Here is a 15,192-nt window from a genome sequence, read left to right as displayed (position 1 = left end):
TGCAACTTAGTGTTCATAGCAGCATTGTTTACAATAGCTATGATAAGAAAGTAAACTTGGTGTCTGTCAACAGATGAATGGATAAAGAGGATGTGGTATATACACAATAGAAAACTACTCAGCTATAGAAGAGAATGAAATGTTGACATTTGCAGTAACCCAAATGGGCATAGAGAATATTGTATTTCATAAAGTAAGTCAGAGAAAGACAAATGCTATATGATACCACTCATATGTGCAATCTAAAAATAATACAAATGAATCTGTATAGCAAACAGAACAGGTCCACAGACATAGAAAACAAACTTATGGTTACTAAAGGGCAAGGGGAGGTTGGCGATGGATAAATTAGAAATGTGGAAGCAGCACATGCAGTTCAGTCTCAAAAAAACAACCCAATCAAAAAATCAATGGCAGACCTAAATAGATATTTCTCCATAGAAGACATACAGATGGCCAACAAACACATGAAAACATGCCCAACGTCACTAAGTAGAGAAATGCAAGTAAGAACTACAATGAGGTGTCACCTTACACTTGTCAGAATGGTCGTCATCAAAAAATCTTTAAATAATAAATGCTGGAGAAGGTATAGAGAAAACAGAACCCTTTTCCACTTTCGGTGGAAAAGTAAATTGATACAGTCGCTATCCAGAGCAGTATGGAGATTCCTTAAAAAGCTAAAAATAGAGCTACCATATGACCCAGGAATTGCACTACTGGGCATAAATCCAGAGAAAACCATAATTCAAAATGATACATGCACCCTAGTGTTTATTGCAGCTCTATTCACAATAGCAAGGACATGGAAGCAACCTACATGTCCATCAACAGAGGGGTGGATAAAGAAAATATAGTACATATATACAATAGAATATTACTTGGCCATAAAAATGAATGGACTTGTGCTATTTTCAGGATGTGCATGGACCTACAGACTGTAGTACAGAGTAAAGTCAGAAAGAGAAAAATATTGTATAATATTGCTAATATATTCAATCTAGAAAAATGAAGCAGTTGAACTTATTTTCAAAGCAGGAATAGAGACACAGAAATAGAGAACAAATGTATGGATACCAAGGGAGGAAGTGGGGGTGGGATAAATTGGGAGATTGGGATTGACATATATACAATACTGTGTATAAAATGGGCTTCCCAGGTGGCACTAGTGGTAAAGAACCCTCCTGCCAATGCAGGAGATGTAAGAGATGTGGGTTTGATCCCTGGGTTGGGAAGATCCCCTGTAGAAGGGCATGGCAACCCTCTCCAGTATTGTTGCCTAGAGAATCCCATGGACATAGGATCCTGGCAGGCTGTAGTCGATAGGGTAGCACAGTTGGACACGACTGAAGCGACTGAAAACACATGTATAAAATAGGTTTTCCTGGTGACTCAGTGGTAAAAAAAATCCACCTGCCAATGAAGAAGATGTAGGTTCGATCCCTGGGTCGGGAAGATACCCTGGAGAAGGAAAGGACAACTCATTCCAGTATTCTTGCCTGAGAAATCCCATGGATAAAGAAGCCTGGCGGGCTACATTCGATGGGATCACAAAAGAGTTGGTAATGACTTAGAGACTAAACAACAGTTTTTAAAATAGATAACTAATGCAAACCGGCTGTATAGAACAGGGAAGTCTGTGCTCTGTGGTGACCTAAATAAGAAAGAAATCCAAAAAAGGGGATATATGTATATGTACAGCTGATTCACTTTGCTGTATATCAGAAACTAACACAACATTGTAAATCAACTATTTCATTAAGAATTAAGAAATTAGAAAAAATAGTATGTGATTAACAGATACAAACTACTACACATAAAATAGATAAGCAACATTGATTTACTGTATAGCACAAGAAACTTCAATATCTTCTAATAACATATCATGGAAAATAATTTTTATGTATGTGTGTATATTTGCGTGCTAAGTCACTTAAGTCGTGTCTGACTCTTTGCGATGCTATGGACCATAGCCTGCCAGGCTCCTCAGTCCATGGGATTTTCCAGGCAAGAATACTGGAGTAGGTTGCCATGCCCTCCACCAAGGGATCTTCCTGACCCAGGGATTGAACTCATGTCTCTTACATCTTATGCACTGGCAAGTGAGTTCTTTTCCACTAGCACTGCCTGGAAAGTATCAGTTTATTTCAGACACATAGTCGTGTCCAACTCTTTGTGACCCCATAGACTGCAGCACGTCAGGCTTCCCTGTCCATCACCAACTCCCAGAGCTTACTCAAACTCATGTCCATCGAGTCGGTGATGCCATCCAACCATCTCATTCTTTGTCGTCCCCTTCTCCTCCTGCCTTCAATCTTTCCCAACATCAGGGTCTTTTCAAATGAGTCAGTTCTCCGCATCAGGTGGCCAAAGTATTAGAGTTTCAGCTTCAGTATTCCAATGAATACTCAGGACTGATTTCCTTTAGGATGGACTGGTTGGATCTCCTTGCTGTCCAAGGGACTCTCTAGAGTCTTCTTCAACACCACATTTCAAAAGCATCAGTTCTTAGGCGCTCAGCTTTCTCTATAGTCCAACTCTCACATCCATACATGACTACTGGAAAAACCATAGCTTTGACTAGACGGACCTTTGTTGGCAAAGTAATGTCTCTGCTTTTTAATAAGCTGTCTAGGTTGATCATAACTTTCTTCCAAGGAGCAAGCTCTTTTAATTTTATGGCTGTCGTCACTGCAGTGTTTTTGGAGCCCCAAAAAATAAAGTCTGTCACTATTTCCATTGTTTCCCCATCTATTTGCCGTGAAGTGATGGGACCAGATGCCATGATCTTAGTTTTCTGAACGTTGAGTTTTAAGCCAACTTTTTTACTCTCGTCTTTCACTTTCATCAAGCAGCTCTTTAGTTCTTTTTTGAGTCAGTGATGCCATCCAGCCATCTTGTCCTCTGTCGTCCCCTTTTCCTCCTGCTCTCAATCTTTCCCAGTTCAGGATCTTTTCCAATAAGTTGGCTCTTCGCATCAGATGACCACAATATTGAAGCTTAAGGTTCAGCATCTGTCCTTCCAGTGAATATTCAGGGTTGATTTCCTTTAGGATTGACTTGTTTGATCTCCTTGCAGTCCAAGGGAATCTCAGGAGTCTTCTCCAGCACCATAGTTCGAGGGCATCAGTTCTTTGCCATGCAGCTTTTTTATGGTCCAGCTCTAACATCTGTATATGACTACTGGAAAAACCATAGCCTTGACTGGATGGACTTTTGTTGGCAAAGTAATGTAGATGGCTAGTAAACACAAAAGTTCTTCAACATCACTCATTATTAGAGAAATGCAAATTAAAACCACAATGAGGTATCATTTCACTTTGGTCAGAATGGCATTCATCAGAAAAAATTGAAAATAGTAAGTGCTGGAGAGGATGTGCAGGAAATGGAATATTCTGACAGTGTTGATGAGAATGCAAACTGGTACAATCGCTATGAAGTACAGTATGAAGATTGCTTACAAAATTATGAAGAAAAGTACCATGTGACCCAGCAATCCCATTCATGGGCATGTACCCTGATGAAACCAGAATTGAAAAATACACACATACCCTAATGTTCATTGCAGCACTGTTCATAATAGCTAGGACTTGGAAGCAACTTAGATGTCCCTTGATAGATGAATGGACAAGGAAGTTGTGGTACATTTACACTGTGGAATATTACTCAGTTATAGAAAGAAATTCATTTGAGTCAGTTCTAATGAGGTGGATGAACCTAGAGCCTATGCTACAGAGTGAAAGAAAAGCAAAGTAAGAAAGAGAAAGACAAATACTATATATTAACACATATATATGGAATCTAAAAAGATGGTACTGATGGTCTTTCATGTAGGTCAGCAAAGGAGACAGACATAAAGAACAGACTTTTGACTCAGTGGAAGAAACACAGAGCAGGATGATTTGAGAGAATACTTTTGTAACTTATACATTACCATATATAAAATAGGTAACCAGTGTGAATTTAATGTATGGCACAGGGCACCCAAAGCCAGTGTTCTGTGACAGCCTGGAGGGATAGGGTAGAGAGGGCACTGGGAACGGGGTTCAGGATGGAGGGGACATATGTATACTTATGGTTGATTCATACTGATGTATGGCAAAAACCATTACAATATTGTAAAGTAATTATCCTCCAATGTAAATAATTTTTCTAAAAAGAAAAAAGAAGGAACTTATTTAAAAAATCCTACACAGGCAATGTTTTTATAATTGTATTTTTCTAAGTGTTATTGAAATACAGTTCATTTACAATGTGTTAGCTTCAGGTATACATCAAAGTTACTTATATATTTTTTTCAAGTTTATTTTCCATGATAAGTTATTACAAGATACTGACTGTAGTTCCCTGTCCTATATAGTAGTTCCTTGTTGCTTATCTACTCATACATTATATATAGTAGTGTGTATATTCAGTTCAGTTCAGTCGCTCAGTCATGTCTGACTCTGCGACCTCATGAATTGCAGCACGCCAGGCCTCCCTGTCCATCACCAACTCCCGGAGTCCATCCAAACCCATGTCCATTGAGTCGATAATGCCATCCAACCATCTCACCCTCTCATCCCCTTCTCCTCCTGCCCTCAATCTTTCCTAGCATCAGGGTCTTTTCCAGTGAGTCAGCTCTTTGCATCAGGTGGCCAAAGTATTGGAGTTTCAGCTTCAAAATCAGTTCTTCCAATGAACACCCAGGACTGATCTCCTTTAGGATGGACTGGTTGGATCTCCTTGCAGCCCAAGGGACTTAGAGTCTTCTCCAACACCACAGTTCAAAAGCATCAATTCTTTGGTGCACAGCTTTCTTTATAGTCCAACTCTCACACCCATACATGACTACTGGAAAAACCAGAGCCTTGACTAGACGGACCTTTGTTGACAAAGTAATGTCTCTGCTTTTTAATATGCTGTCTAGGTTGGTCATAACTTTCCTTCCATGGAGTAAGCGTCTTTTAATTTCATGGTTGCAGTCACCATCTACAGTGATTTTGGAACCCCAAAAAATAAAGTCAGCCACTGTTTCCACTGTTTCCCCATCTATTTGCCATGAAGTGATGGAACTGCATGCCATGATCTTAGTTTTCTGAATGTTGAGCTTTTAAGCCAACTTTTTCACTCTCCTCTTTCACTTTCATCAAGAGGCTTTTAAGTTCTTCACTTTCTGCCATAAGGGTGGTGTCATCTGCATATCTGAGGTTATTGATATTTCTTGAGGCAATCTTGATTCCAGCTTGTGCTTCCTCCAGTCCAGCATTTCTCATGATATACTCTGCATATAAGTTAAATAAGCAGGGTGACAATATACAGCTTTGATGAACTCCTTTTCCTATTTGGAACCAGTCTGTTGTTCCACGTCCAGTTCTAACTGTTTGTTCCTGACCTGCATACATGTTTCTCAAGAGGCAGGTCAGGTGGTCTGGTATTCCCATGTCTTTCAGAATTTTACACAGTTGATTATGATCCACACAGTCAAAGGCTTTGGCATAGTCAATAAAGCAGAAATAGATGTTTTTTCTGGAGCTCTCTTGCTTTTTCCATGATCCAGCGGATGTTGGCAATTTGATCTCTGGTTCCTTTGCCTTTTCTGAAACCAGTTTAACACAGTTCACGAATTGCTGAAGCCTGGCTTGGAGAATTTTGAACATTACTAGCGTGTGAGATGAGTGCAATTGTGCGGTAGTTTGAGCATTCTTTGGCATTACTTTTCTTTGGGATTGGAATGAAAACAGATCTTTTCCAGTCCTGTGGCCAGTGCTGAGTTTTCCAAATTTGCTGGCATATTGAGTGCAGCACTTTCACAGCATCATCTTCCAGGATTTGAAGTAGCTCAACTGGAATTCCATCACCTCCACTAGCTTTGTTTGTTATGATGCTTCCTAAGGCCCACTTGACTTCAGATTCCACAATGTCTGGCTCTCGGTGAGTGATCACACCATTGTGATTATCTGGGTCTTGAAGATTTTTTTTGTACAGTTCTTCTGTGTATTCTTGTCACCTTTTCTTAATATCATCTGCTTCTGTTAGGTGCCTACCATTTCTGCATCCCTAATGACTATACAGTGGAAGTGAGAAATAGATTTAAGGGACTAGATCTGACTGAGTACCTGATGAACTATGGACAGAGGTTTGTGACATTGTACAGGAGACAGGAATCAAGACCATCCCCATGAAAAAGAAATGCAAAAAAGCAAAATGGCTGTCTGCAGAGGCCTTACAAATAGCTCTGAAAAGAAGGGAAGTGAAAAACAAAGGAAACAAGGAAACTCTGAATGCAGAGTTTCAAAGAATAGCAAGGAGAGATAAGAAAGCCTTCCTCAGTGATCAATGCAAAGAAATAGAGGAAAACAATAGAATGGGAAAGACTAGAGATATCTTCAAGATAATTAGAGATATCAAGGGAACATTTTATGCAAAGATGGGCTCAATAAAGTGTGTGTATTAGTGTATATTTTAATCCCAAATTCCTAATTGATCCTTCTTTCTCCCTTTCCCCTTTGGTATCCTTAATAAGTTTTCTTTTCTGTGTGAATCTATTACTGTTTTGGAATAAGTTATTTTGTATAATTTTTTACATTCCACATATAAGCATTATATTTGTCTTTGTCTGGGTTTACTTAGTATGATCATCTCTAGGTCCATGCATGTTGTTGCAAATTTCATTATTTCATTTGTTTTTCTTTCTGTGTAGTATTCTATTCTATATATGTACCACATTATCTGTACATCTGTCCATGGAAACAAGCTGCGGTCATGTCTCGCTATTAAAAATACTGCTGCCAGGAACATTGGGTGAATATGTATCTTTTCAAATTAGAGTTATCTCTGGATATATGCCTAGGAGTGGGATCACTGAATAATATGGTGACTCTAATTTTTTAGTATTTTAAGAAAACACCATGCTGTTCTCCATAGTGGCTGCCCTAGTTTACATTTGCATCAGCAGTGTGCTAGGGTTCTCTTTTCTCCACATCCTTACCAATGTTTGTTATTTATAGACGTTTGATGATAGCCATTCTGAAAGGTGTGAGGTGATATCTCATTGTGGTTGTGATGTGTTGTAGTTTCAGCACATTGTGAAGCATTTTGTTGCACTTCCCTGATGATTTGCAATGTTGAGTATCCTTTCAGGTCTGTTGCTCGTCTGCATTTCTTCTTTGGAAAATGGTTGTTCAGTTCTTCCGCCCATTTTAAAATCAGGTTTTTCTGTGTTGAATTGTATGAACTGTTTATACTTGCTAAGTATTAACTTCTTATGCATCATATAATTTGCAAATATTTTCTCCCAGTCTCTAGGTTGTCTTTTCATTTTATTAATAGTTTCCTTTGCTGTGCGAAAGCATTTTAATTTAATTAGATTCCGTTTGTTTATTTTTCCTTTTATTTCCTTCGATTTTGGATAGGAGATCCAGTAAACTATTCCTACTATTGATTTATTTCAGACCATTCTGCCTGTGTTTTCCATTAGGAGTTTTGTGGTTTCCACTCTTATGTTTAGGTCTTTGATCCATTTTGAGTTCATTTTTGTTATGTGCTGTTCAAGAATGTTCTAAGTTCATTCCTTCTTTATTTGGCTGCATTCAGTCTTAGTTGTGGCATGTGGGCTTTCTAGTTGTGGCTTGCAGGCTTCAGAGTACAGGAGCTCAGTAGTTGGGGTATGCAAGCTTAGTTACCCCTTGGCATGTGGGATCTTAGTTTTCCAACCATGGATTGAACCTGCATTGAAAGGCATATTCTTGACCATTGAACCACCATGAAAGTCCCTTATTTCATTCTTTTACTTGTAGCTCTCCAGTTTTTCCAGCATCACTTATTGAAGAGACTGTCTTCATTTTATGTTCTTGCCCCTTTTTGTTGTAGATTAATTGACCATAAGTGCATGGGTTTATTTCTATTTTGTTTTTTCTACTTGAAAAGTAGTTGATTTGCAATGTTGTGTTAGTTTTAGGTGTATAGCACAGTGATATGATTATACATAAGTATATGCATACATATGTATAACTGAATATATATATATTTTTAAGATTCCTTTTCCTTGTTGGATTTTACAATATATTGAATAGAGTTCCCTATGCTAAACAGTATGTGTTAGTCACTCAGTCGTGTCATCTAGCAGAAAACCTAAATGATCTTTGATTTGACAGCGTATTTTTGGTACAACACCAAAGGCCCAATTCATGAAATATATACTTGAAAAGCTGAATTTCATTAAACTTAAAAAGTTGTTGCTATATTCAAAATGGATAACCAACGTGAACCTACTGTATAGCATATGGAACTCTGCTCGATGTTATGTGGCAGCCTGGATGGGAGGGGAGTTTGAGAGAGAATGTATGCTAGTCGTTCAATCATGTCTAACACTTTGACCCTGTGGATTGTGGCCCACCAGGCTCCTCTGTCCATGGGATTTTCCAGGCAAGAATACTGGAGTGGGGTGCCATTCCCTTCTTCAGGGGATCTTCCCAACCTGGGAATCGAACCTGGGTCTCCTGCATTGCAGGCACACTCTTTACCATCTGAGACGCTAGGGAAGACTGAGGGAGAATGGATACATGTGTACCTATGGCTGAACCCTTTAGCTGTTTGCCTGAAACTATCACAGTATTGTTAATTGGGTATTTCCCAATAGAAAATAAAAAGTTAAAAAAAAAAATAAAAAAGTTGTGCTTTGCAAAAGATAATGTTAAGAGAATAGGAAGATCAGCCAGAGACTGGTAGAAAATATTTGCAAAAGAAACATCTGGTAAAAGACTATCATCCAGGTTGCACAAAAACTCTAATAAAAGCTCAATAGTAAGAATGCAATCTGATTAAATAGTAAACAGAAGAACTAACATTCATCTCACCAAAGAAAGTGTACAGGTGGGAAATATGTTATCAGGAAAATGCAAATAAACATAAAAAGCCATTGTACATGTATTAGAATGATGAAAATCAGAACACTTAAAAACTACATTCTGGTGAGGGCCTGGAGTAACAGGAATTGTACAGTGCTGGTGGGAATGCACAGTAGTAAAGCCACTTTTGAAGATGGTTCAGTCATTTCTTACAAAAGTAAGCATACCGTTACCACACGATTCTCCAGTTGTGGTTACTGGTATTTACCCATACTGCTACTGCTGCTAAGTCACTTCAGTCGTGTCTGACTCTGTGCGACCCCATAGACGGCAGCCCACCAGGCTCCCCTGTCCCTGGGATTCTCCAGGCAAGAATAGTGGAGTGGGTTGCCATTTTCTTCTCCAGTGCATGAAAGTGAAACGTGAAAGTGAAGTCGCTCAGTCGTGTCCAACCCTCAGTGACCCCATGGACTGCAGCCCTCCAGGCTCCTCCGTCCATGGGATTTTGCAGGCAAGAGTACTGGAGTGGGGTGCCATTGCCTTCTCCAGTATTTACCCATAGGAGTTGTAAAATTATGTCCCCACAAACACTTTCTCATATCTACTTTTAGCAGCTTAATTCATTAATGACCAAATTTGGAAGTATTTAAGACGTCTGTCAATAGGAGAAACAATGCAAGTAGAGTAAACAATTTATTGAAAGAATTATACAGTGAGCATTATCTCTCTACCTGATTTTTAAAGTTTATTTTATTGAAGTATAGTTGTTTACAGTGATTGAGGTTTACAGCAAAGTGATTTAATTATGTGTGTATTTATGGTTTTTTTAAAATTGTTTTCCTTTATTGGTTATTACAAGATATTGAATATAGTTCCCTGTGCTATATAGTAGTAGACTGTTGATAATTTTATATATAGTAGTTTGTTTTTGTTAATCCCAGATTTACAATTAATCCTTTCCTCCTTTCCCTTTTGGTAACCATAACTTAGTTTTCTCTTTTTTTTTAATTGGAGGAAAACTGCTTTACAATTTTGTGTTTATTTCCATAATGTAGTTTTCTGAGTCTATTACTGTTTTGCAAATAAGGTAATTTGTATCATCTTTAAAAAAGATTCCACATGTAAGTGATATCATATGATATTTATCTTTCTTTGTCTGACCTCACTTAGTAAATGTTGTTGCAAATGGCATTATTTCATTTTTTGTGGTTCACTAATATTCCATATATATATGTGTGTATATATATATATATGTGTATATATGTGTGTGTGTATATACATATACACACATATATATATATATGCCACATCTTCTTTATCCATTCATGTATTGGTGGACATTTAGTTTGGTTCCATGTCTTATCTATTTTAAATAGTGCCGTTATGAACATTGGTGTACATGTATCTTTTCGAATTATAGTTTATGTTTTTTTTGACTGTGTGCCCAGGTGTGGATTGCTGGATCATAAGAAACCTCCATATAGTTTTCCATGGGGGCAATACCAATTTCATTCCCAGCAACAGTTCTCTACCTGATTTTACATCATTAAACTGTTATCATTTATCAAGTCTGCATGGTTTTGCTGGAGGAAAAAAGACGTATATCAATGAAAGAAAAAAAAAAAGAACCCAGAAATTGATTTTCAGAAATATACTCAGCCTGTTTTTGACTAATGTCTAAAATCAATTTACTGGATGAAAGACAGTTTTTTAAAAAATTTTATTTATTTTTTAATTGAAGGATAATTGCATGAATCAGTCTTTTTTATATTAGTTTCTGGATCAATTAAACAGGCATAAATTTTAAAAGCGAACTTTGACCTAAACCTCACATTTGCCCAGATTAACTCAAAATGGATCATGGATTTAAATGTAAAATGCCCAAATGTATAAAACATTTAGGCTTAACTATAGGACAAAATTTGTTTGACTTAGCACTTGGCAAATTGTTCTTATGATGACAGTCAAAAAAATATTCATTTAACAAAATGAATTGATAAATGGATGACTCTAAAATTGTATAGTTTTGCTCTGCCTAAGTCCATATGAAGAAAATGGAAAGATAATTTGTATTCTCAGAGCAAATATCCACGAACCACTAATGTGTCACTGGGCATGTTCCTATTTATATATTCAATACTCAACCATGGAAATGCAAACCATATAATTAGAAATTGGGCAAAATGCACATAGGAACATTTTACTGATGTATCACCAAGGACATGGAAAGGTATTGAAAATTGCTAACAATTAGAGAAATGCAAATTAATAGCAGGATGGGATACCATCATTTACTTGATAGAAGAGATAAAATACATAACATTGACCATATGAAATCCTGAGGTAGATGTGAAAAAACTGAAACTCTCATACATTCTTAATGGGTGAATCAAATAAAATTTATATCCATTTTTCAAAGCATTTTTTAAGCTTGGCTAGTTTTCTTTTTTTCTAGTGTTTTATTTTTAAAAAATTTTATATTGAAGTATAGTTGATTTACAATGCTGTACAGCAAAATGATTCAGTTATATATACATGCCTTTTTAAAAATATTTTTTTCCATTATGGTTGAATATAGTTCTCCTTGCTATACAGTAGGACCTTTTTGTTTTTTTATTCTGTATATAATAGTCTTCATCTGTTAACCCTAACCTTCCACTCTATGCCTCGCCTAAACCCTCACCCTTGGCAACCATTCTATTTTCTGTGTCCATGAATTTGTTTTTGTTTCATAGATAGATTAATCTGTGTCCTATTTTAGATTCCACATATAGATATCATATGGTGTTTGTCTTTGTTGGACTTATTCACTTAGTCTGATAGTCTGTAGTTGCATCCATGTTGCTGTGAATGCAGTATTTCATTGTTTTTCATGGCTGAGTTTTATTCTATTGTGTATGTGTACCATACCATCTTTATCCTTTTATCTGTCAGTGTACCTTTAGGTTGTTTACATGTCTTTGCTATTGTGACTAGTGCTGCCATGAACATTTATGCATGTATCTTTTTAATTATAATTTTCTCTGGATATATGCCCAAGAGTGGTACTGCTGGGTCATATGGTATTTCTACTTTTACTTTTTTGAAGAATCTCCATACTATATTGCACAGTGAGTGCACCTTACATTCCCACCAACAGTATAGGAGGTTTCCATTTTCTCCATACACTCTGCAGCAGTTGTAATTTGTAGACTTTTTTTTTTCCCTTTTAGGTGTTTTTTGTTTTGTTTTGGCTGCTCTACACAGCCTGTGGAGTTTTGTTCTCCAACCAGAGATCGAACCCCATGATCCCTGCAATCAAAATGTGAAATCTTAACCACTGGACTACCAGGTAAGTTCCTATGTCCTTGTTATTTGTTTTTTTGTTGTTGTTGTTGTTAATCTTTTTGTTTTATATTGGGATTTAGCTGATAAACAGTGTTGTGATAGTTTCAGGTGAACAGCCAAAGGGACTCAGCCATAGATATGTATGTATCCACCCTTCCCCAAACTCTTCTTCCATCAAGGCTGTCACGTAACAGGGGGAATGGATAGTTTGGGAATTTGGAATGGATATGTACACACTGCTGTACTTAAAATGGGTAACCAACAAAGACCTAGTGTATAGCACAGGCAAGTAGACTTTTTAATGGTGGCCATTCTTACCAGTGTGAGGTGGTACCTCATTGTAGTTTTGATTTGCATTTCTCTAATACATAGTGATGATAAGCACTTTTTCATGTGCCTATTTGCCATCTCTATGTCTTCTTTGGAGGCTTATTTATTTAGGTCTTCTCCCTGTTTTTGGATTGGGTTGTCTGTTTTCGTTGTTGTTAAGTTGTGTTTGCTGTTTCTATATTTCGAAAATGAAGCCCTAGTCATTCGCGTCTCTTGCAGGTATTTTCCCCATTCTGTAGATTGTCTTTTTTGTTTTGTTTATGTTTTGTTTGAGTGTGCAAAAGCTTGTAAGTTTGATTAGGAACCATTTTCATTTTCTCTGTGACTGCAACCATGCAGCTTGTGTGATCTTAGTTTCCTGACCTGGGATTGACCTCATACCCTGAGCAGTGAAAGTACAGAGGCCTAACCATTGGACCACTAGGGAATTCCTCCATTTATTTTTCTTCCCTGTGGTTTTTCTTCTTCTTCTTCTTCTTCTTTTTTTAATGGATTCCTTTGCTGTGCAATAGCTTGTAAGTTTGATTCAGTTCAGTTCAGTCACTCAGTCGTGTCCAACTCTTTGTGACCCCATGGACTGCAGCACGCCAGGCCTCCCTGTCTATCACCAACTCCTGGAGCTCACTCAAACTCATGTCCATTGAGTCAGTGATGCCATCCAGCCATCTCATCCTCTGTCGTCCCCTTCTCCTCCCGCCTTCAATCTTTCCCAGCATCAGGGGCTTTTCCACTGAGTCAGTTCTTCGCATCAGGTGCCCAAAGTATTGGAGTTTCAGCTTCATCATCAGTCCTTCCAATAAATATTTAGGACTGATTTCCTTTAGGATGGACTGGTTGGATCTCCTTGCAGTTCAAGGGACTCTCAAGAGTCTTCTCCAACACCACAGTTCAAAACCATCAATTCTTCGGCACTCAGCTTTCTTTATAGTCCAACTCTCACATCCATACATGACTACTGGAAAAACCATAGCTTTGACTAGACGGACCTTTGTTGGCAAAGTAATGTCTCTGTTTTTTAATATGCTGTCTAGGTTGGTCATAACTTTTCTTCCAAGGAGAAAGCGTCTTTTAATTTCATGGCTGCAGTCACCATCTACAGTGATTTTGGAACCCCAAAAAATAAAGTCAGCCACTGTTTCCACTGTTTCCCCATCTATTTGCCAAGAAGTGAAGGGACTGGATGTATGATCTTAGTTTTCTGAATCGAGTTTTAAGCCAACTTTTTCACTCTCCTCTTTCACTTTCATCAAGAGTCTCTTTATTTTCTTCAGTTTCTGCCATAAGGGTGGTATCATCTGCATATCTGAGGTTATTGATATTTCTCCTGGCAATCTTGATTCCAGCTTGTGCTTCATTGAGCCCAGCGTTTTTCATGATGTACTCTGCATATAAGTTAAATAATCAGGGTGACAATACACAGCCTTGACATACTCCTTTCCTGATTTGGAACCAGTCTTTTGTTCCATGTCTGGTTCTTACTGTTGCTTCTTGACCTGCATACATATTTCTCAGGAGGCAGGTTAGGTGGTCTGGTATTCCCATCTCTTGAAGAATTTTCCACTGTTTCTTGTGATCCACACAGTCAAAGGCTTTGGCATAGTCAATAAAGCAGAAATAGATGTTTTTGTGGAACACTCTTGCTTTTTTATGATCCAACAAATGTTGGCAATTTGATATCTGGTTCCTCTGCTTTTTCTAAGTCCAACTTGAACATCTGGAAGTTCACGGTTCACATAATGTTGAAGCCTGGCTTGGAGAATTTTGAGCATTACTTTGCTAGCATGTGAGATGAATACAATTGTGTGGTAGTTTGAGCATTCTTTGGCATTGTCTTTCTTTGGGATTGGAATGAAAACTGAGCTTTTCCAGTCCTGTGGCCACTGGAGTTTTCCAAATTTGCTGACATATTGAGTGTAGCACTTTCACAGCATCATCTTTCAGGATTTGAAATAGTTCAACTGGAATTCCATCACCTCCACTAGCTATGTTGATAGTGATGCTTCCTAAGGCCCACTTAACATCACATTCCACGATGTCTGGTTCTAGGTGAGTGATAGCACCATCGTGGTTATCTGGGTCATGAAGATCTTTTTGTATAGTTCTTCTGGGCATTCTTGCCACCTCTTCTTCATATCTTCTGCTTCTGTTAGGTCCATGCCATTTCTGTTCTTTATTGTGCCCATATTTGCATGAAATGTTCCCTTGGTATCTCTAATTTTCTTGAAGAAATCTCTAGTCTTTCCTAGTAAGTTTGATTAAGTTCCCTTTTTTTTTTCCTAGTAAGTTTGATTAGGTTCCTTTTTTTGTTTGTTTGTTTTTCTTGGGAGATTCTCCTAAGCAAACATTGGTATGATTTATGTCTGACAATGTTTTGCCTATGGTGTCTTTGAGGACTTTTATAATGTCCTGCCTTATGTTTAAGTCTTTAAGCCCTTTTGACTTTATTTTTGGGTGTGGAGAGGGTGTGTTCCGACTTCATTGATTTACATGAGGCTGTTCAACTTTCCCAGCACCACTTAATGAAGAGAGTTTTTCCCATTTTATATTCTTGCCTCCTTTGTCAAAGATTAATTGGTAATAGGTATGTGGATTTATTTCAAGGCTCTCTATTCTGTTCCCTTGGTCTGTATGTCTGTTCGTACGTATGGCGAATCCATATGTCAGGCAAATTTCGTATGTCAGGCAATTCTTTACCACTAACACCACT

General features: G+C 37.8%; 1 pseudogene across 1 annotated transcript in view; it reads left to right on the top strand.

Annotated features, from left to right (window-relative positions):
• The window catches only part of LOC112445193 (NADH dehydrogenase [ubiquinone] flavoprotein 2, mitochondrial-like), a 193,909-nt pseudogene that overhangs the window by 80,921 nt on the left and 97,796 nt on the right, over positions 1–15,192 (top strand). The window contains exon 6 of the transcript XR_009493531.1: positions 12,041–12,159. The product of XR_009493531.1 is annotated as an NADH dehydrogenase [ubiquinone] flavoprotein 2, mitochondrial-like (transcript). The remainder of the gene's footprint in view (positions 1–12,040; positions 12,160–15,192) is intronic.

The sequence above is a fragment of the Bos taurus genome, chromosome X (genome assembly GCF_002263795.3).
Source record: "Bos taurus isolate L1 Dominette 01449 registration number 42190680 breed Hereford chromosome X, ARS-UCD2.0, whole genome shotgun sequence".
Lineage (NCBI taxonomy): Eukaryota > Metazoa > Chordata > Mammalia > Artiodactyla > Bovidae > Bos > Bos taurus.
Note: the sequence above shows the minus strand (reverse complement) of the source record. Positions and strands in the feature narration are given on the sequence as shown.